Source organism: Magallana gigas, chromosome 9, assembly GCF_963853765.1.
Source record: "Magallana gigas chromosome 9, xbMagGiga1.1, whole genome shotgun sequence".
Taxonomy (NCBI): domain Eukaryota; kingdom Metazoa; phylum Mollusca; class Bivalvia; order Ostreida; family Ostreidae; genus Magallana; species Magallana gigas.
In genome coordinates this window covers 39,092,705-39,115,300 of record NC_088861.1, presented here as the reverse complement: position 1 = coordinate 39,115,300, position 22,596 = coordinate 39,092,705, and the positions used below count along the sequence as shown (strand labels likewise).

Here is a 22,596-nt window from a genome sequence, read left to right as displayed (position 1 = left end):
GAATCATCTGGCTGATTAGTTTCAGAGATAAAGATTTTTATAGATTTACTCTATATATTCCTATGTAAAAATCCATTCCCCCATTGTGGCCCTTCCATACCACCAGGGACTATGATTTGAACAAACTTGAATCTACACTACCTGAGGATGCTTCCACTTTAATTTGAGCTTTTCTGGCCTAATAGTTTTTGAGAAGAAGATTTTTAAAGATTTTCTCTCTATATTCCTATGTAAAACTTGAACCTCCTCTTGTGGCCCCTCCCTACACCCGGGGACCATGATTTGAACAAACTTGAATCTACACTACCTGAGGATGCCTCCACACAAGTTTAAGCTTTTCAGGCCGAATAGTTTTTGAGAAGAAGATTTTTGAAAAATACCAACAAATTTTCAATAATTCTCAATTATATCCCCTTCAAAGAGGGCGTTGCCCTTCATTTGAACAAACTGGAATCCCCTTCACCTAGTGGTGCTTTGTCAAAATTTGGTTGAAATCTGCCTAGTGGTTTTTGTGAAGAAGATGGAAATGTGAAAAGTTTACAACAACAACAACGACAGACAACAGACAAATTGTGATCAGAAAAGCTCACTTGAGCCTTTAGCTCAGGTGAGCTAAAAACAAAATAAAGGCGACATAATTGCATACTTTTATTGAAAAACAATTTTTCACAGCTAACAATTGTAAATTACTTTAAACAGCCATAATTTTGTTTGTTATAATTTCTTATCAAACACAAACCACAACAAGGCATGATGCTTTCTTAAAGTTCCATTACAGTAACTGTTCATGAATTATCCAATTTAATTTGAATTACTGGTAAATAGTCTGTAGAACACATTAAGGAATATGCATGTTGGTAGAGGTGACAGATTAACCTCAAGAGCTGAAAAGAATCAACAGGTAAAAACCATGTGGCCACCAATAGCTGAAATTAAAAAAATCAATAAGCTGTGTTAATACATGTACTAGTACTTATAATAGCTGTGTTTACATTAACATATGCATAGTATTTCTGAAAAAAAAAATACACTGACAATGCAGTGTAATTAGTATGACATATCCCGATACGTGACATTAGATGGCACTGGACAGTTTTTTTGATACATTTCATTGTAGCCTGGGGACGTGTGTCTTCGGAACCCTGTAACTAGAATTTCGCATTTTACTTCTGAATCTCATGTACCTAACATATGGGGCCTACATATTGAATATCAATTTCAACAAGAGACATCCCTCTAACTAATGATAATCATTAGATGCATTTCATGAATTTTAGCAACACTCATAAGCCTTCAAGTACAGCAACTCTCAATTTTACAAAAATATTGACGGGTACTTTATCCGAAACTGTCCCTTGCTATCTTTAACTTACACTAACATTCTCTGAAAAGTCATCTTGTCTTAAACTTACAAAGCTTATGCTATTCTGAGAAAAAGTATACCTCATTTTGCCAATTCCATTAAGGATGAAGAAAAATATGGCCATTTAAGTGAACCCAGCATTTCCACTTTCATCTATTTAACACAGATTCATAGGGCTCTCCATAAATAAAGATCTTTTACCTAATTTTATAGAGGCCAACTGTTGTTCAACCTCCCTAAATAAGAAACCTTATTCAAAACTACATACATATACATGATATTATCATGACAAAAGCATCACATCACATATAAATACCCTTACATGTATACCCTCCCCCTATTTTTTGATTTTCCTAAGAAGCATTAGTTTGAACACTTTAACCTAATATTATGAAACTTGTGGCAATTCCCTTGAGTCATTTCTCACACATATTTAAAAACAACCATCACTGATATTGAAAATTGATCTTTTCTTGATAAATGGATGAAATGTAACATTTTTTTTTCACAAAAAGACATGCCGCCATACATGTGATTTCTTGTTTTCATGAAACAGTAAGCTTATAATCATTTTTAGTGAATATCTTATCTATTCTGGTTTCTAGTCTCCTTTTAACTTTGCTAAAATAGTAAGACCTACAAGTGTGATGTCTGCTCTTAATTAAAATGAAATTCAAACACAATCGGGTACCTGGGGAAGAATCAGAATTCCATGATAAATGTTCAAATTTTACATGTCTTCCTACATTTTTGATGCATATATACAATAAAAGGGTAAAAATTTGTTGTTTATTGATCATTTCGAGAGTATTTATTATAGCAGATGTTATTTCAAGGTCAAATGTACATTTACATATCCAACATGTAATGGTAATGGAGACAATTGGAAAGAGAGGGTAGCTTTTTGAATTCTGTAAATATATCTAAAATATCACTTTTGGATAGGAAGGAGCAAAAACTTGAGTTTTTTGACATATTGTATACTTTGATAACTGCATTTGTCTACATGTGAATTTTATTTGAAAGAAAAATATGCTGTTTTAAAAAAATTGAGTTATATAAGTCAGATTGCTTAATGTTATTTCATGAAATCAGACAGCAAAATTGCTGCAAATTTATAATTTAAATAATTCAATTGATCAAAACTCTTTTACTGTGCAGTATTAATTCTTATCTCGGTAATTAACTTAAGCCTATTAATTGTCATCAGGATAGGAAATACCTACTTTCTAAGCCAATTTACTCTAGTGGTGGTCATTCTACACATTTAAAAGGGAATTAATTCCCTTGTATATTATAGCTAATAAATCATGTAATGACATACATAACCAACAAAATCATCCATTTTCCCAAAATAGACTACTTTTGGTACAAAATCCACTCAAAATTACAGTTAAATGAGAAATCTGAAAATACCATGTAGTCTTGAAACTTAAACTAACATTCTCTGAAAAGTCATCTTGTCTTAAACTTACAAAGCTTATGCTATTCTGAGAAAAAGTATACCTCATTTTGCCAATTCCATTAAGGATTAAGAAAAATATGGCCATTTAAGTGAACCCAGCATTTCCACTTTCTTCTATTTAACACAGATTTATAGGGCTCTCCATAAATAAAGCATCTTTACCTAATCTTTTAGAGGTCAACTGTTGTTCAACCTCCCTAAATAAGAAACCTTATTCAAAACTACATACATATACATGATATTATCATGACAAAAGCATTACATCACATAGAAATACCCTTACATGTATACCCTCCCCCTATTTTTTGATTTTCCTAAGAAACATTAGTTTGAACACTTTAACTAAATATTATGAAATTTAAATGCTTCTATTCTGATCAATTGAATTTTTAAGCAGCGTGAAATTAAAACCATCGCAATTGAAACTTTAGTAAAAATCATGAAATTTTAACACGGTGGAATTAAAACGACTTACAGTATTTCATCCGAACAGCCTCAAAGTATAATTTTCTGCTATACCATTTTTTATTAAATGAATTCTACTGGGGTTTTTTTGCAAATAAATTTAGCGAGGATTTTTTTCTCTTTTCTTATTAATGACAGGTTTTAAAAACAATATTATGTTTAGCATGTATAAAATTCCATAAACAATTTTACAAAGCTTTGAATTTTAGTTGCACAATGAAAAAATGAGGGATTGCACGATAATACATGATCATTTTGAACTTTAAAGCATTGTTGATTTCTTTTCCTAGATAGAGATATGCACAAAATGATGTTGCTCTGTGATGCTTTGCCAAGATTAAAAGCATGAGAGAGAGAGAGAGAGAGAGAGAGAGAGAGAGAGAGAGAGAGAGAGATCTGAGGCACATGTAGTAAAAATTATTACATACATTTGTCTTACTGTAAAAATTGTTTACAATGTAGATGTGTTCTGCATGTAAAGTTTACCTAAAATGAATCAATAAAATTCAATATATATAAAAGATACACTAATCTCAAAGAATTTACAATGTTCTGTGAAATAATCAAATCTTAAGAAGAATGTTTTATAGATATCAGGGAACATTAACCTAAAATCTGAACTTAAAGTTCTTTTCATCTTGCACTCTGTTTTACATGCTCTTTCACAGGCGATAATCATATATAACAGCGAGTCAGATAAAACTTCTAATTTTAATTAGACTGAATATTTACCATGTCAAATATATTTATTTAATTAAGCACAAGCCTGTCTGAGTTCTTTAATTCATTCATTAAGTGGAGGTGATATGGTAAAGATCTGCTATATTCAAATATTTAGGGTAAAGTTATCATCGTGCAAACATGCACTCTAATTACAACATTCTACTCTCGTGTGCCTTTGGACCCTCACCCCTTTTAATTGCACTGTTTTACAGTGTGTGGTGTGTTGTTCAATACAAAATAAGACATACATATACATTATAATAAATAGAAATTCAAAAGAATAGTGTGCAAAACATACACGTGAAAATACATTGGACAGATAATATCCCGAGATTTCTCAGACTCAAATGCCCGCTTTTATATTGTTACGCACGTCAAAAGCGGAGGTTAGAGTCATAGGAATGTCGGATTAGATTGAAAAGTGCTCAAACACTTTGAAAAGAAAAAGTCAATACGACATATCCTGTATTGAAACATACCTTTATAATCTGTCATACGTTAGTTGAGCTGAAATTTCCATTATCGCGGTCTTGCAGGCCATTCTTCTAACACACCGCTATCAGCTGTTGTTCGCGGTCAAAACATGGCGACTTGACATGGGGAATCGTACGATAATTATTTCAATTAAAACTAATAAGACTAATAAAAACTAACAACGTAATTATCGATCGAAGTAAGGAAATCGTTTCGATAAACACTCTGATTAACTATATAAAAAACGAGTTCGGTTTTATGACCTGTACGAAATCTTTTCAGCGGGAGTTACTTTCAGTGGGAAGTTTGCACTATTTTTTAAACCAATAACGAGGAATCAACATTTCCGGAAAAATCAATATTTAAACCCCGATATCTCTGCAATGCAGTATCCGATTTTAAAACGAATTTAAGTTTTGTATTAAGCTTTGCAAACTATACAATATGCATATAATTTTATGTTTTTTTATAAAGTTTAATGATCAGTACGAATTGTTACAGTAGAAGTTACTTTCAGTGTGAATTTTGCACTATTTTTGAAACCAAGAACGCGGCATCAAAATTTCCGGGAAAATCAGTTTTTAAACCCCGATATCTCTGTAATGCATCCTCCGAATTTTAAACAGTTTTCAGCATTAGATTCAGCTTAAAAAGTTCTACAAAATACGTATACGTTTTTTGTTTGATCAAAAAATTCAATTTTTCAAAAAAATTGATTCGCTTCCAGTTTCGACCGGAAGTGACAGATTTTTATTATATAGCTTTATTACAGAGGTAAATCGACCAAATCATAAGCATTGAAAATTTCAAGCCTCTATCTTAAAGCGTTTTTGAGAAAAGTCCCGGACAAAATGACTTTTTTTAAATTTTAAAAATGACGTAACGTCAAAACGGAAGTGACGTTGTCTTTAAAACTTTAACATCTTTGAGGGACGATAACTTGCTAAAATCTCTGGAAGTTTCATTGAAATCGGTTGAAAACTTTTTGAGTTATGAAGCAAAAAAGGAGTCAGAAAAAAAAGAAAAAGTATAATAATAATAACTAGAGCAAAGCTCGTTGCAAAGCAACGAGTGGGTCTTCCGTTAATGTCGGAAGTAAAGCTGGAAGTTCCTGTAAGAAGCAGAGCTCTTAAACCAATAACAAGAGTAACTAAAATAAAAAGATAAAAAATTCGAAATATTCCTGGTACGACTTAACAAAATACGAATGATTTTAAGTACGACTTAACAAAAACCTTTCCGCTTTCAAGAACGACTTAACAAAAAAAATCCGAATGTGTTACTGTACGACTTAACAATTATTTTAGGTATGAGTTAATTTTACTTTGAACATTGCGCTATTTTTTAAACCAAGGACGCGGAATCAAAATTTCCGGAAAAATCAATTTTTAAACCCCGATATCTCTGTAATGCATCGTCCGATTTTAATACGGCTTTCAGTGTTAGATTCAGCCTAATAAGCTCTACAATACACATATTCATTTTTGATTTGATCAGAAAATTCATTTTTTCGAAAATTTTGTTTCATTTCCAGTTTCGACCGGAAGTGACAGATTTTCATTTCCGGCCTTATTACAGAGGTAAATCGACCAAATCATAGCCATTTTAAATTTCAAGCCTCTATCTTAAAGCGTTTTTGAGAAAAGTCCGGGACAAAATGACTTTTTAAAATTTTTAAAAATGACGTCACGTCAAAACGGAGTTGACGTTCCCTTTAAAACTTTAACATTTTTGAGGGACGCCAACTTGCAAAAATCTCTGAAAATTTCATCAAATTCGGTTTAAAACCTTTTGAGTTATGAAGCAAAAAAGGAGTCAGAAGAAAAGAAAAAGAATAATAACTAGAGCAAAGCTCGTTGCAAAGCAACGAGTGGGTTTTCCGCTAATGTCGAAAGCAACGCTAGAAGTACGTCTAAGAAGCAGAGTTCTTAATCTAGTAACAAAGAAACCTAAGTACAAAAAGATAAAAAAAATCGAATGATTCTTGGTACAACTTAACATGATCCGAATGTTTTTAAGTACGACTTAACCAAAAACCCTTAACCATTTCAAGAACGACTTAACAAAAAAACAATGTGTTTAAGTACGACTTAACAAATTTGACTTCATTTTAGGTACAAGTTTACTTTACCTTGAACTAACATCTTTTTTCTTAACCCAGAATGCAAAATTAAAATTTATGTAAAAAATCAATTTTGTTTAAAACATAATTCTGAGCAACTTTTCCTCTTCACTGCTTTTCAAAAGGTTGACCTTTCGTACTGTGTGCTCGTTGCGTCATTAATTGTCAAAACTTATCGAAGTAAAGTTTACTTTACTGTTCTTCTGTGAATATTTTCTATGTAAAATTACTATGAACCAGACAACATTGAAATGGTGAACATTTCAAAGGGCCCCGCTTATGTTATTTCAGAGAATTCTGCTTTGACCTTGACCTATAACTTGAAATTTTTCCAGCTGGCATAGAACTTTTAATTCAATTTCATTCCCCCTAACATACATGCATTTTTGTTCAATCTGACCAAGATTAAGCATATTTGGAAAATAATCTACTGTCTAAAACTAATTTTAGAAAGATCTGCTATGACCTTCACATTGACAGACTTGGTTCAAGGTCACTGCACTCCATTAACCAATAAACTCTGTAAAGGTAAAATATTAGCCAAATAGGGGCTAAAAGGAGAGTATATCTATGCTCTTAAAATATGGATTTTTGCGTGATCTGATGACCTTGACTCTTCATCTACAAATATCATTCGAGGTCATTGCATATATTTTGAACAAAGGCATCATGTGGGTGAAGTATGAGGCTGATTGGAGCAAAGGGAGAGAAGATATACTCCGGACAAGGATTTTTAAAAATATAATTCTGGTATGACCTTCACACGCAGGACAGATAAGGCAACACATCGTTTTGATATGCTAATGAAGGGATAATGAGTTATGACGTCATAATATACGCCCCGCCTCTGTATTACCATATATAGAATATATACCGAAAACAGCAGTTTAAGCATAAAATACGGCTGATTTAATACTTCATAAGCAAATTATACCTACGAATCACTCATGTGTGTTTTTAAAAGTTTACAACAATCAGAATATACGAAAAATTTCCATAACGCATCTGTCGTATGGGTGTGAATCTGCGTCCCAAAAGCGCTCGTCAGACGATGTAAACACGTGTAGCTGGTATTCCCGATGATGGCGATTTTTTGATGATTTATCAGGTATGTAGATTAGATATACAGTGTATTTGTAATATACCAGATAGCTCAATAACTATTTTATTGTGATTTTATACTGTTGATGCATTTCTGATCGACTTAATATGTTGTTTTGTTCAAAACATGAGGAGAGACTGCATTGTTTACATTTAGGCCTATACAAAGTACATTGTACATGTAGCTTTATTGCCAGTCCGTTAAAATGTTGATCATTTTCACCAATCGACACGAATCAGTTCATAGTACTTGTACTGACAATATTTAGCTTTACACAGCTGTTTGTTTTTATTTCAATTTGTAAGTAAACAATACAAAGACTGTGTGAAAACAGCTGATTTGATTTTCTGAAAATCAGTACAGTGCAGGCTAAAAGATGCTGATTTCATTTTCTGGAAATTGATGAACAGCTGATCAATAACACCTTTCTACTGTGTTCAAAATTCTTCCATGACAGTTCATTTATATTGTTTACACATTCATCCAGTTGATATATTAAGATGTTTATGCACATTAATTCTTAATTATTACTATATAGTTTGTTTTTAGAACTCAGTATATTACTACCATAACACTGTTTGAAATCTTGTCACCTGGGTTCATACTTATGATGCTGTACTATTGGTAATAAAAAAAAACCCAAATAATAATAAACAAATGACTGCATGTCTCCATCTGATTTTCTCTAAATGAGGAATCTACATTCATGGTCATATATGGTACTGTTTGTGTAGAATGTGCATATGTAACTTTCAAATAAAATTTGAAGTGTTGGTCATTTTACCCATCCATGCATAATATATGTAGACCTTTCACAAAAATGTTCAAATAACTGTTGACATGTCCTTATATATGCATGTAAATTAAATTGTATGACTTCTCATAATTATATTTTGTTATTTGCAGAGTAATTTGAAAAGTGTCACACTGATTTGAAAAAAAAGGCTGGAAGAAAATGTAAGTAAATAACATACATGTATAAGTTCAATAATTTATCATTGAAATAATGACCAATCTGATTATTCTATGAGACAATTCAATTAGAAAAAGTATTTTCAAGTTCGAATGGTTTCATTTAATGTTTTAAAATGATTGATTTAAACCTATGTTATTTATAAATCTACAATTTTTAATATTGCTCATCAACAAATCAACAATACATGGTATGTTTTAATTCACACTGACTGCACCAGCATTATATAATATCAATCAATCAAATCAGTTGTGTGTGAGAGAGAGAGAGAGAGAGAGAGAGAGGTGTGCATTTTTAAGGTCAGGCGGGGTAAAATAAAGGGGTGCAATTAAACTAATATCATGCACATATCAGGGGTGAGGATGCGAAAAATTTCAAATCGATCAAACTGAAAAGTTGTATTTGAATTTGTGCAAAATTAAATGCACATCTAAACATAATGAAATGTTTATTAAGATAAATAAATTCCATTGACTATCAAATTGTAGAAAATCCTCCATTTCAGTCTTTCAACCATTTTGATAACAAGTTAAACTTACTGAAATATATATAATTTTTATTTTAGCTGGTACCTGCTTTGTCTTGAGATTTACATAAATGATGTTCTTATTGGTGATTATTTACCGCACCCTTATCCTGGTGTCATATACAAGATGAAATGATGGAAAGAAAAACCTGAACTTTAGAAACAGGAAGACTGTGTTTTTGAAGAGAGAAGAGGACCAGAACTAAGAATTTATACAATAAACACATTGACATCATAAAAAGAAATTGCAATTTTGAGTTTGCATGCATATGTCAGGTTTAAATGTTGTCACAGAATTTTTTTTCAGAAAGTCCCATTATCTTCTTGAATTAATAAAATAAATGAACCAAATATAATTGTTTCTATATTATATAACTTTGTTTGAGAAGTGGAAAGGGGATGGTATGTAAATGGGCGGGAGAGAGAGCCTCTCACATAGGAGAATTCAGACTTATTTAAATTCAATATATTGATGTGAACCAAAAATGGCTTTTGATCGCCTTGTTGCAGGATTTACACACTCTCTTTCCTTTCTCGGTAATGAGAAATGAGCGTTTAGAATTTATTTTGTGAATGAATAGATATGCTAACCCTCCCCCCTCTCCTTAAAATAAAAGTCAATTTTAATGAGTGTTAAAATTACAAGTGTAACATGTGTAATGCAAAGGTGAATACTGTTGATTGCTTATGGGGGGTGGGAAAAGGCCTCATACATGGGCAGATCTACATGTATAGTCCCCGTGGCAAATTCTAATTTAATTCACAATTTACATAGTAAAACACCATGGTACCTGGCCCCTGGCAAACAGAATAAAGTTACCCCTTTAAACCCCCTCCCCAGAATAATATTAACAGACCCAAGCAGTGCTATAGAATATGCAATCATTGGGCAAAGGCTGCACATATATAATGAAAAAAATACTCCATATCTTATTTTTTAATATATATTATGAGAACAATTTATAGTTAGTTTATTTATATCAGGGGCTTCATTTGTCTCTGTTGACATCTAATCCCTCAAATAATTGTGTACAATTAGCTCATATATTTTTCTCCCATTACTAAAAAAATATTAAGAAACCAATAACTCCGCGAATGCGGTTAACCAAGAGAACTGATACACAACGGTTTTTTGTTTACATCCATGATACAACAGAGGAAATGCGGACGATTCATCGTAACCATCTTGTCTTTTTTAACATAAATAAAACAGAAGCACTATGTTTAAATAACCATTTACATAATGTACTGTTGAAACATATCTTAAAATTAATTCGGATTATGTGATAAAATGACATCGCGCCTATATCAAAAGAGTTATTGCTCAAAGAGTTACCTCCCCTTTTGGGATCACTTGTGCGTTTGAAATGTGTATTGATTTGAGAGGACTTCTAGATTGAGAAATTAAATGCAAAAGTTCAAGTGCAAGACGGCTATAGATATTATTAAACTTGGTATGATTTTCTTCCCTTTTACGAGTTCTTTATAAAAACTGATGCTCATTTGTTGAGAGATGAAGGTTTAATTTGTAATTGTAATGAAAATATACAAAAATGCACTATTTTAGGAACAAGTAGCCAGTTTTTAAAGAAATTTACATAACTAGTAAACTTTACAACTGAATGAGCATTGATTTCTATGATGTATGGATAATTTTGAATATGTTGCCATATTACTTACTCTTAAATTTCTTTGCCTTGCCCTTGAACTTTTTGTCTCATTTTAGCATTGACGATTTTTGTCTAAAAGACGCCCACGTGACCCTAAAAAGTCACGTGACCGACAAATTTAGACATGGTCAAGTAAAGGAGACCCATATCTTTACAATAACACCCAAAATAGTTTAGAACTATTCATTATGCAGAAATGAATAGACAAAAGCAAAACGACCTCCTTTTACTGCTGTTTAAAAGCAAAATGTTGCCTTAACCGTCCTGCGCAGTTTCTTTTCACTGAAAATAGGTTCAAGGTCACTACACACCCTTTCACCCTTTACTCAAAAGCTCTGCTTATGTGAAGTCTGCGCCAAATAGGGGTTAGTAGAAATTATATATGCTCTCAAAAAAGGATTTTTGCATGATCCGATATGATCTTCACCCGTTACCTAGAAATTTCATGCAAGGTCACTGCACATCGTTTAACCATAGAGACACTCTGTGAGTATTAGCCAGATTGGACCAAAGGGAAAAAAGATATGCCCCAGACAAGGATTTTATATATATAATTCTGTTATGACCTTAACCTTATACCTAAAAACATGGTTCAAGGTCACTGCACATCCTTCAACCAAAGGAACCCTGTGGATGAGGTATGAGCCAGATTGGGCCAAGGGGAGAGAAGCTATGCTCCTGTCAAGCCATCTCGGATGGACAGACGGTCAAATTGATCACTAGAAGGCGCCCGCATAAACATGCCTTTTTATCTAATTTAAAATAGTATCCATGCTATCTGCCCATGGTGAATAGTCATCAAAACCATTCATCAGCAGAATTTGATTTCCCTCCTTTTTAAGGTGGTATGGGACATCTGTCGATATTAATGTGGATTAAAGTACTATATAATTGAAAACTTTTCACCGGTTTGGAATTTTCAAATTTTACAATATTTAACCAAAAAATAGCTTTTAAAAATATTTGAAAAGGTAAAAATTGTAAAAACCCCAGCGGGATTCAAACTCATGACTTACAGGTTCCTAGTAAACCCTCTAACCCACTGTGCTAAGGAGTTAGGTGACCATTTTTGAAAAGAAACTACATGTACTTATATAATTTAACTTTATTTTATTGTTTATTTCGATAAACAATACGTCACAACATGGAAGTGTCCCATATCACCTTAAACTCGGAACACCTCTGACCTAATAAGATCGCCGCATTAAATACAAAGTTTGATTTAACTCTAATTTGTTTATCATCAAGAAATTCTGCATCGCTGACAAATAAAGTTTTCTTCTGCATAATGAAATACCAATTAACTGACTATTCGGACAATAGCAAGTTTATTGTCCCATTCCACAGCAACTATTTCCCTTGGCTTTGCCTCATTAAATAGTTGCTGTCTTGGGGGACAATAAACTTGCTATTGTCCTCATACCCAGTAAATACTAAATAGGCATATAATATCCCATCCACCTACATTTCATGTTATATAACCTCCCGTTTGTAACCTTCAATTTCACTGTAAAGTCAACACATCTGTCATAGCCGCAAGTTTCACAATTTATTTCTGCTTCTCATGTACTTAAAATTAGGGGCCTTAATATTGCTTACCAATTCCAACAAGAGACATCCCTCTAACTATTGATAATCATTAAAATTCATTTCATGAATCTACGCAACAATGATAAACCTTCAAGTACAGTCACTCTCAATTTTACAAAAATATTGACGGTACTTTATCCGAAACTGTTCCTTGTACCTTTAAGTTAGTACACTAACATTTTTATGAAAAGACGGTTTGTCTTAGAATAAGAAAGCTAATGCAATTCTGAGAAAAAGAATACCACATATTGCCAATTCCATTGAGGTTTAATAAAAATATGGCCATTTAAGTGAACCCACCATTTCCAATTTCCTTTAGTAAACACAGATTTACAGGGTTCTCCATAGTAAAACATCTTTACCTGACCTTTTAGAGGTCAACTTTTGTTCAACCAACTTTAAAAAGAAACCTTATTCAATACAACATATGCCTACATGATATAATCATGATAAAAGCTTCACATCACTTAGAAATACCCTTACATGTATACCCCCCACCCCCCAATCTTTTGATTTTCATAAAAATTCATGGTTTGAAATGTTTTACCTAATTTTATGAAACGTGTGGCAATTTCCTTGAGTAATTTCTCACACATATTTGAAAACAATCATCAATGATTCTAAAATTTGATCTTTATTTGTTTATTGTATGATTTGTACCATTTTAATTAACAAATAGACAGCTGTCCTGCTTATGATTTCTTGTTTTCATGAAAAAAGTAAGCTAACAATCATATTTAGTGAATATCTAATCTATTCTGATTTCTAGTCTCCTTCTAACCATGCTAAAACAGTAAGTTACAACCTACAAGTTAGACATCTGCCTTAAATAAGAATTAAATTCAAACACACCCAGGTAGCTGGAGACAGAGTTGATTTCAATGAAAAATGTTCAAATTTGACATGTTTTTCTACTTTTTTATGCATATATACCTTAGAAAGGTAGAAATAGGTTGTTTCTTGTTCATTTCAAAAGTAATTATCATAGCAGATGTTATTTCAAAGTCAAATGTACATTTACATATCCTACATGTAATCTTAATGCAGACAATTAAATAGAGGGGGGGGGGGTTCAATTATGTAAACACATCTAAATATCTTTATGAAATAAAAAATAAAGGAAACATAATTGTATGCTTTTATTGAAAAACAAATTTTCACAGCAATTATGAATTTCTTTAAACAGCCTTAATTTTGTTTTCATAATTTCTTATCAAACACAAACCACAACATGGCATGATGCTTTCTTCAAGTTCCATTATTATTCATGCATTATCGGATTTAATTTGAATTACCGGTAAATAGTCTGTAGAACACAAGGAATATGCATGTGGATAGAGGTGACAGGTTAATCTCAGGAGCTGACACACAAGAATCAACAGGTACCGGTAAAAGCCATGTGGTAACAAGAGTCTGTTTTGAGCTGAAATAAATAAAAAAAATAATTAGCTGTGTTTACATACATGTACTAGTAATAGCTGTGTTTACATTATTTCTGTAAAAAATACACTGACCATGCAGTGTAATAAGTATGACATATCCCAATACATGACATAACATTTAGGCAGTACAAGATCAAAAATTTGCATATCAAGTCATAATATAATATTAAAAAATTTTCATAGGTATAAATACTTATCAAATTGAGAAAGAGAGAGAGTTTGAGAGAGAGAGAGAGTTTATTACCGTACTTGTAGTGCAACAGTCAATATTTCAATTCGTAAATTACAAACGAATATTACCCACCAAACAGCGTCAAAGTACATGTACTGGTATTAGCTTCTGGTATACCATTTTTTATCAATTCTACTGTGTTTTTTTTTTTTGCAAATAAATTTAGCGTGGGTTTTTGTTTATTTTCTTATAAATTACATGTTTTAAAAACAATACTACATGTAATAAGCATAAAACATGTATGAGTAAACTTAATGAAGAATTTTTAAAAGATTCTTTTTCAAAGAATGTGGTACATTACATGTATGTCAATCTTTATAAAACTAGCGTATATTTCGTGCGCCATAAATTGCAAGTTTTTTGTAAATATCATTTACTTGCATGATAGGTATATATGGTCTAACCAAAATTTTCTTCATAAAGCTACAGCTGTATGTACCACATATATGTTTTGTCACAAGTATACATTTAAAAAAAAAAATACCCAAATTCCTACAGTTTAAATAAACTCAACTCATTCTCTGATAAGTTCATTGTGTTTTGTGCGTGCTAACTTATTTGTCTGCTGCAACAGCAGCCAATCAGCGGTAAGCTGAATCCACAAAAATAAAGTTTGTGTTTTAGGAGCGGGTAAATTGTTTATGCGACACTGTCAAGAAAACCACACCAAATAATAACAAGAAACATAAATATTCACTTAAATGTATTCTGTTGTAAAGTAAAGGTTTTTAACACTTATTGCATCTTGCAAAACATGTGATGACCTTAATCATCTGTCATATATCTGATATACATGTATATGTAAAAGATGGGAGAAATAACGACGGAACAAAGTGGGATTCGAACCTGGCCCTCTGAATCTCTAGTCAAGTGCTCTACCAACTGAGCTACATGTATCTGGCACCGGTATTCAAACCAGTCTGACCGTCACATTCCTCCCCCTTAAATGATCTTCACCCTCGAAGATCATCCCTTGCAGGATCGAGTTAACCTGTTAGTTCCAGGGGTTGGTCACAACACCAATATTGTAACAGGATGGGAGAAATAATGAAGGACCAAACCGGGATTTGAACCTGGGCCCCCTGAATCTCTAGTCAGGTGCTTACCAACTGAGCTATCTGGCACTGGTATTCAAACGGGTCTGATCGTCACATATATAAAGAATTATTTTAAACAATGTTGTTCAATAAAAAATAACACTCGCAACCTTCAGTTTTTGTCTGTAATTAATCAATATTGGCGTGCGATCAGTTCTCGCCGAGTACCATTTCTCACCAGTGCATTGTTACGTCATTTTATCAACACATAAAATTATATACGAAAATATGATGTAACAGTGCACCAGCGAGAAATGGTCCTCGTCGAGAACTGCTCGCACGCCAGTACTGCCAGTAGTCAGATTAAAAAAAGAGAATAAAAAATTACATTTAAAACATTAACAAGGACAATTTAAGTACACATCATAACTGCTAAACTTAACAAGAAAAATTATGTGAACTGGTAGAATGGTAGGCATAGTTCTAACTTGTAACCTACATGTACAAGTACATGTACCGGGTACCCGTTGGTCTGCTAAACCTCTTTAATGATACAATGATTGGCATCATAAAGATATTAAAGTCATGTTTTAACTCTGAAGTCTGAAGTATACAATTTTATTTACTTGAAGTTATGTCTACAGGGTATTCATGACTACATTTGGAGTCTTCTGCACAAGAATATATGACATGTTTCTATAATTAGACCCTGCTTTGAATTTTGAGTTGAAAATTCACAATCTGTTATTTTTTTAAATAGATAAATTCAGTTACCCTTTCCAGTCCCCCATGAACCTCGAGCGAGTCTAAACATCCATGAAACATGTAAAAATTACACGTTAGTAAACAAACACCCACACCATAACAAAAACATCTAACAGTGTGCACGTACTTACATGTACATCTATACTATATACTAAATTTTAACCAGTTAACAAGAAACTTTAAAAGGAGTAAAAGCCTCACCTTCTTCAGTAACATCCACATAAATCACACACTTTAATGTCCATATTTTCTCCTTTATTAGGCTACTCGTAGCTTATCAACGGCTGATCGTCGACAGAAGTGTGGCTGTCAGAATTTCCTCGTAAACGATTCACACGAGAAAAATATCCTCCTTCAACAAATATGTAGTATTGTTCCCTGTGCATGTTCATATGTTTCACAGTAAATTGAAAATGCATGTGTACACCGAAAGAATACACAACTTCTCTTCTGCATTACGGCTCTCTCTTTTCTACAATGCCGTTCGTTACTGTTTACATTCGGCGCGCGCGCGGGGGTTACAAACAGGGGCGCCCCGACAAATAGTTGCACATAGAACGTTTAAATAATGTGTGTTCATTGAATTCATAAATGATATAGATGAAAAAAATGAAATTGTATCACAACAATTTATCTAAGACGCAACACAACGTCATACAGTAAATGCCTGGGCCTTAATGTGGCATTTGTTCGCTTGTGTGTCAATGTAGACATATTAACTCGTTCATGTACGATTCTCACATATTTGTTTTATGAAATTTGAAAAAAAATATAGCACAGAACTTGTTTAATTTGATACCAAATGACATTATTTAATATATTAACAATAACTGAATTAATTTTTTTTCATAAAATGATAACGATTTTTGCTATCAGAAAAATACGTGTATGAGCTGCTGACCCCTAATTATAGGGGCCAGCCCTTTTTTCTTAATTTTAAATGAAAGCTCTCGTTATTCTAAACAACTTTTGTTCTATATGTATTAACAAAATATTTTTTAGTTTAAAGGTTATAATACAAAAAGCAACAAAATTTCAGCCCCGAAAAAATCTTAAACTGTGGCGACAAATAGCTCAAAAACTAACAAAGAAATTACCAAAATTTTCATGCCAGCAAAACTATAAAATGTTACCGACAATTTCGCCAAATTTCATGCATCTATCATCTGTAGTTCCCGAGATCAACTCTGGACAAAAGACCCCCCAATTTTCAATTAAAGGGCAATAACTCATAACCGGAAGTGAATTTTAAAAATTTGAAAAAAACGTCTAGAGATATTAATATCATCTACATACCCTGAAAGTTTCATAGCAATCAGACAAAAAATGTTCGAGAAATCTCGTGCACAAAATTTGCGGGAAAAAAAAAAATAATAATAAGAAACAGTAGAATAACAGAAGGGTTTTCCGTTGAAAAACGGAAAACCCTAATAATAATAAAAAGAAACAATAGAATAACAAGAGGGTCTTCCGTTGGAAACGGAAGACCCTAAAAAGAAACCGAAGAAAAACAAAAGGGTCTTCCGTTGGAAAACGGAAGACCCTAATAATAAATAAAAAGAAACCGAAGAATAACAAGAGGGTCTTCCGTTGGAAACGGAAGACCCTAACTAGACACGATCTCGTTGCGAGCAACGAGGAGGTCTTCCGTCCGATTTTTAGAAGGTGATATGACGTCATCGACTCCAATTTTCGATGACAAAACATGATCTGGAAACAGGAGTTGGGCACTAATGCTTTCCTGTAAAGTTTTTATAAGTTCCCTTAAGTTGCTTTATTAAATACTAGCATTTCTTCCAATTGAGATAGAAAAGATTAAACTTTTTTACCTCTGGCCCCTAAAATCCCTCGCTAGGCAGCGCAAGAGAAAATCATTATATTGTTAGGATATATAAACGTATACCTAATTTTGCTTTAATGACCTTTTACAAAACATGACTCAGTAAATGACTATATAGATAAGAGACTATATGCCCATCTTGATCCCAAATTTAGAGAGACAGTCCCTTTTTCTTAATATCAAATGAAAGGTCGTCTAATTTTAAACACATTTTGTTCAACAAGTGTTTAGAAATTCATTACCGTTCCTGAGATATATGTGAAAGAAAGTTTTTGGGACCGATCCATTATCTCCTTATAAGGGCTGTTTAACGACATTATTTAAGGTTGAATATTGTTTTGTGCATCATTTTGAGCATCTTTGCTTCTATACTGCATTTCCAACGATTTTTTCTTTCTGATATATGGGTAATTAATTTTTTCGGACATTTGACCTCTGAAAACCTCTAATTATGTACTGCATGGTAAAATCATTACATTGCTTGGATACATAACTATACGATAACATATCTGCTTTTATGATCTTTAAAAAAATATCTCTCAGTAAAGACTTAAGAGCCCTCTGGTCCCCTACTGTGAGAGGCAAGCCCTCTTTTTTGATATCGAATGAAAGATCAAATATCAAATGATATATGGGTGATCAAATTTTGGACGTTAGAGCCCTAGAAACCTAATTACGTAACACATGATAAAATCAATAGATTCCGTGGATATATAGCAGTTGAGATCGAGAGAGAGTTTGAGTTTTTTAAAATTTTGTTTAACGTGATTTTGAATGACAACAGTTGTGAATGGAATTGGAGATCATTTTGGAGAGTTAAAAGGTATTGAAAATAATTCATGCACAGGATTATGCATATGACTAATAAAGTGTCCTACACATGTAAATCTAAATGTTAAAGCTGCTTGGTCCAATTTTCATTAAAACAATTGTACGCTATGCTAAGTATGTGTGCAATTTAATATACGTTGCAGTAGTCTTCCCGGTCAATTAAGCCATATTTCAATGAAAAATAATGTACATGTTGAAACTCGTTGGATCAGGATATTGTGTATTCCGGCATGCTGTCCAATCCGGCGACATTATTCAGCCCCTTGACATTTTCCGTGCAATCCGGATCCTGTCTATTCTGTACACCGCCGCGATGAAAAAACCCCGACTGCTTATAATTAGTAAGAGTTATCTCCCGTAGTCCGGCCACTTATCGATCGATCAGCCTACTGCGAAATACTTAATTCTTAATTATCGACCAATTTTTCTGTCGTTGCTATTGATTTAAACAACTGTGAATATAGATGCAAAGTAGCAACTTATTTCAGTTTATACCGTTAAGTCTTGTTATAAATAAATACGCATTTTCCCCCATAATTAGATTATAAGATCACCCCATTTTTTTTTCAGGCCGTGATTCAGAAAACTGCGGGAGTAAGACTGCCGATATCGTTTGTCATCCCCTCATTATAACTCAAAACGTTATAATTTCAAATCAGGCACCAAACAATGAGGAGAAATGGAAATATTCGGCGGATCTAAATGTTAAAATATTCTCATGATAAAATTTTGTATTTATGGCAACGTAGATTTATTATTTTTTTCTCCTGCAAAATATAATCGCACTTGTATTTTGTAGCCATAACTTTCAAACTCCTTTTAGCCAAATCTGTCAAAGATCATGGGCGTTTCACACTTTTGTTGCAAACCAAGCTGACATGTTCAATCGATGCGCTGTTAAACGAAATACTCGGCTAGAGAAACTTACTGCATGGGTCGTCTAAAAATATTAATTTCAATGATAAATTAAGAAAGTTTTAGATTTCATAATGTGTAATTTTTGTTACGTTACAGGAAAATTGTCATTTCATGCGCATATAATTTGCACAAAATAACTTAAATGTTATTAATGCAACCAGTGTTTGAAATTTTTGACCGCTCTTGATAGATATATATGAGAAAGAAATTTTAGGGGTCTACTTATCGGGGCCGTGTAACAAAATTTGAGCCATTTCCGAGAAAATGCGTGCACAAAAATCGTTAATAAAAGAAAAGAATGTCGGAAACGGAAGCTCTTAATAAGGGAACGAGCAGTGCTTTAAAATTCCTATTTACATGTATTTAACTTACCTTGTAAAATGATCAATCATAGGCATTAGATAACTGCTATTGCTTAATTGGCAAATTTGATTTGCTTATTGACTCCATAACCTCTACAATTTCGCTTTTGTAAAATACATATAATCATGTACTCCAATCAGGTGTTGTATTTTACAGAACGTTCTTTACGCGATCGCCGAGCGCTTCTTTTAGGAAAGAACAGTCCTAATCAGACAGAAAATACATAATAAAGCATACAGACGTTTTATTAAAGTATATATAATTTATGTATTAAATATTAGAGTGTGCATGAATATGTAAAGCCCATTTGATTTGAAAATTTCCCTTATCTACTAAGAAGTATTTTTAATCATGTGATTGTCCTCTACTCGATCTTAAACTGTCCGAATCCAATCAAAACTTTTACCCATCGAATGTACATAAACTTTTTAAAACCCCGTATATTCTTTCAGAATAAAATTTCAATAACAAACAATAAAATCTAATTAATAAAAGAATAAAATCAGCAATGAATATTCTTTTTTATGAATCAGACTACCATTGAAAAAAGGTTAAACGAATAGTGTGACCCTTAGTCTTTTACGGCCTGAATACAAAAAAAAAACTTATTTAAAAATGGTTAGTTTTATCGTGCCCGCACCTACCGCAAGCATGTAACATTGCCTTATCTCGAACGCTTTTAAATATATTTCAACTTTTGCTCTCTCTCTCTCTCTCTCTCTCTCTCTCTCTCTCTCTCTCTCTCTCTCTCTCATAAAAAAATTCTTATATTTTGTTAGCCAAATGAATTTTCACATATTACAGATACTTACGATGTGTGTGTTGGAATAACCATTTTGTGAATATCGCCTATATTTTGTTGAAGTAGGTAATGTAATGCATTAAATTCTCAGCAGCAAAATGTCAGAAATAGACACAGGTGAATGTATTTACATTTCAACTAGTACGACTGTAAAACATTGTGTTATATTCATTGATCGCATTTGTTTTTACTTTACGCACTTTGATTTAAATCAATGGTTTGATGCATCGTTAACCAATATAATTGAAAATAAAAATAATTTAACAAAGAATGAATGAACATTCAATTGTGTGATAACGTATATACACGAGAAGCATGTGTCCGAGACTACAGCAAATCGGTTGTCCACTAGCGCGGCATCTCCTCGGCCCGTGCTATGTAAATGTACACCCAATGTGGTGGGTTTGACATGTTTGCAGTCTGATAACTGAATTTCATTTTCCAACAATAATACTATTTCATGACAAAGACAAAATCACAAAGAACGCCTTATTTCAATGACAGTCATACTATTTATTTTTTTTCAATTACGATACAAAAACAGCATTACTTCGTATGTAATGGTTTAATCGTTTTTCTTTAACTCTTTAATATCGTTAAAATCGGAATTCTTTGTGTTTTTGCATCTACATGAATAAAGCCATGTGTGCATTACAACAAGGCGCAAATCTAGTGTATTGGATAACGGTAAACCGCTCGCTTTTAAGTCCAGCCGCGACCTATTTCCTCGACCGGGGCAAGGGATCGGATAATTATAATTGTTTACATACATTACATGCAGCTCGAAATCCAGCTAGATCTTAAATGCGACTCAAATGGATTGCATAGAAGCAATTCTTTTATCCATAATGTGTTTCCCTAGAATAGAATTAAACTGTGTAAACACTTTCCGCATGTAACCTGGTACACTTTATATGGTAGTAGGTAAAAGTGTAATCTTTTTTATTTACTCACTTTATATGGTAGTTGGTAAAAGTGTAATCTTTTTTATTTACTCACTTTATATGGTAGTTGGTAAAAGTGTAATCTTTTTTATTTACTATTAAAATCGGAGTTTTTGTGTTTGAAGCTACATAAATAAACACGTGTGTGCATTACAGCAAGACGCAAATCTTGTGTATTAGATAACGGCAGACCGCTCGCTAGTCCAGCCGCGACCTATTTCCTCGGCCGCGGGCAAGGGTGTTCACATACGCAGCTCCAAATCCAGCTAGATTTTAAAAGCGACTCAAAGGCATTGCAAAGAATGAGTTCTGTTATCAATAATGTGTTTCACTAGAAAATAATTTAAATGTTTAAACACTCTCCGTATGAAAACTGGTACCCTTTATGTCAGTTACACGCACAAACACCCCGTTTATTTGCCAAATAAAACACTAATACATGGTAACAAGTCTAGCGTTTTACACTCATATTACGCAATACCCGAACAAAATATTATTGTCACGACATTAATAAGATCATAATGAACAACTTTTGCAGCGACAACAATATCGAAATCTTAACCACGTTTGAGTTATAAAGCGATAACTTTCAAGATCTCTAGGTCCCTAACTTGAGGGGCCATCTCCTTTTTCTTGATGTCATGTAAAAGCTCTTTTAAACATAAATCTTTTCTGTTCTACATGTCTAAACAAATTATTTCCGGGATAAAAGATAAACTAAGAAAACCATGCAAAAACACAACGCTTTTTTATCTTATTTTTTTAGCGCTACCGAGCTTCGGCGCTTTTTGCGCTGAAAAATTATAAATGCCCTATTACATATCTACAATCTTTCATCTATCATTCCTGAAATTTTGAACTCAATATCTTTTTAAGTTTATGAGAACCTTCGTGGACAAGGCGACCCTCCAAAAATCGTTGAATTGTTAATATCTCAAAACCAGAAGTG

General features: G+C 32.8%; 3 long non-coding RNA genes across 3 annotated transcripts; 1 reads left to right on the top strand and 2 right to left on the bottom strand.

Annotated features, from left to right (window-relative positions):
• Positions 1 to 633: 633 nt before the first annotated feature.
• On the bottom strand, positions 634 to 5,643 carry LOC136271954 (uncharacterized). Its single transcript, XR_010709878.1, has 2 exons — positions 4,496 to 5,643; positions 634 to 926 (listed from the first exon to the last, which is right to left on the bottom strand). It is a non-coding gene; the product is annotated as an uncharacterized lncRNA (long non-coding RNA).
• A 1,725-nt stretch (positions 5,644 to 7,368) lies between these two features.
• On the top strand, positions 7,369 to 9,442 carry LOC109617308 (uncharacterized). The gene is made up of 3 exons (XR_010709607.1): positions 7,369 to 7,720; positions 8,621 to 8,671; positions 9,253 to 9,442. It is a non-coding gene; the product is annotated as an uncharacterized lncRNA (long non-coding RNA).
• A 4,157-nt stretch (positions 9,443 to 13,599) lies between these two features.
• Positions 13,600 to 16,594, bottom strand: LOC136271693 (uncharacterized). Its single transcript, XR_010709632.1, has 2 exons — positions 16,151 to 16,594; positions 13,600 to 13,896 (listed from the first exon to the last, which is right to left on the bottom strand). It is a non-coding gene; the product is annotated as an uncharacterized lncRNA (long non-coding RNA).
• Between the last annotated feature and the right edge of the window lie 6,002 nt (positions 16,595 to 22,596).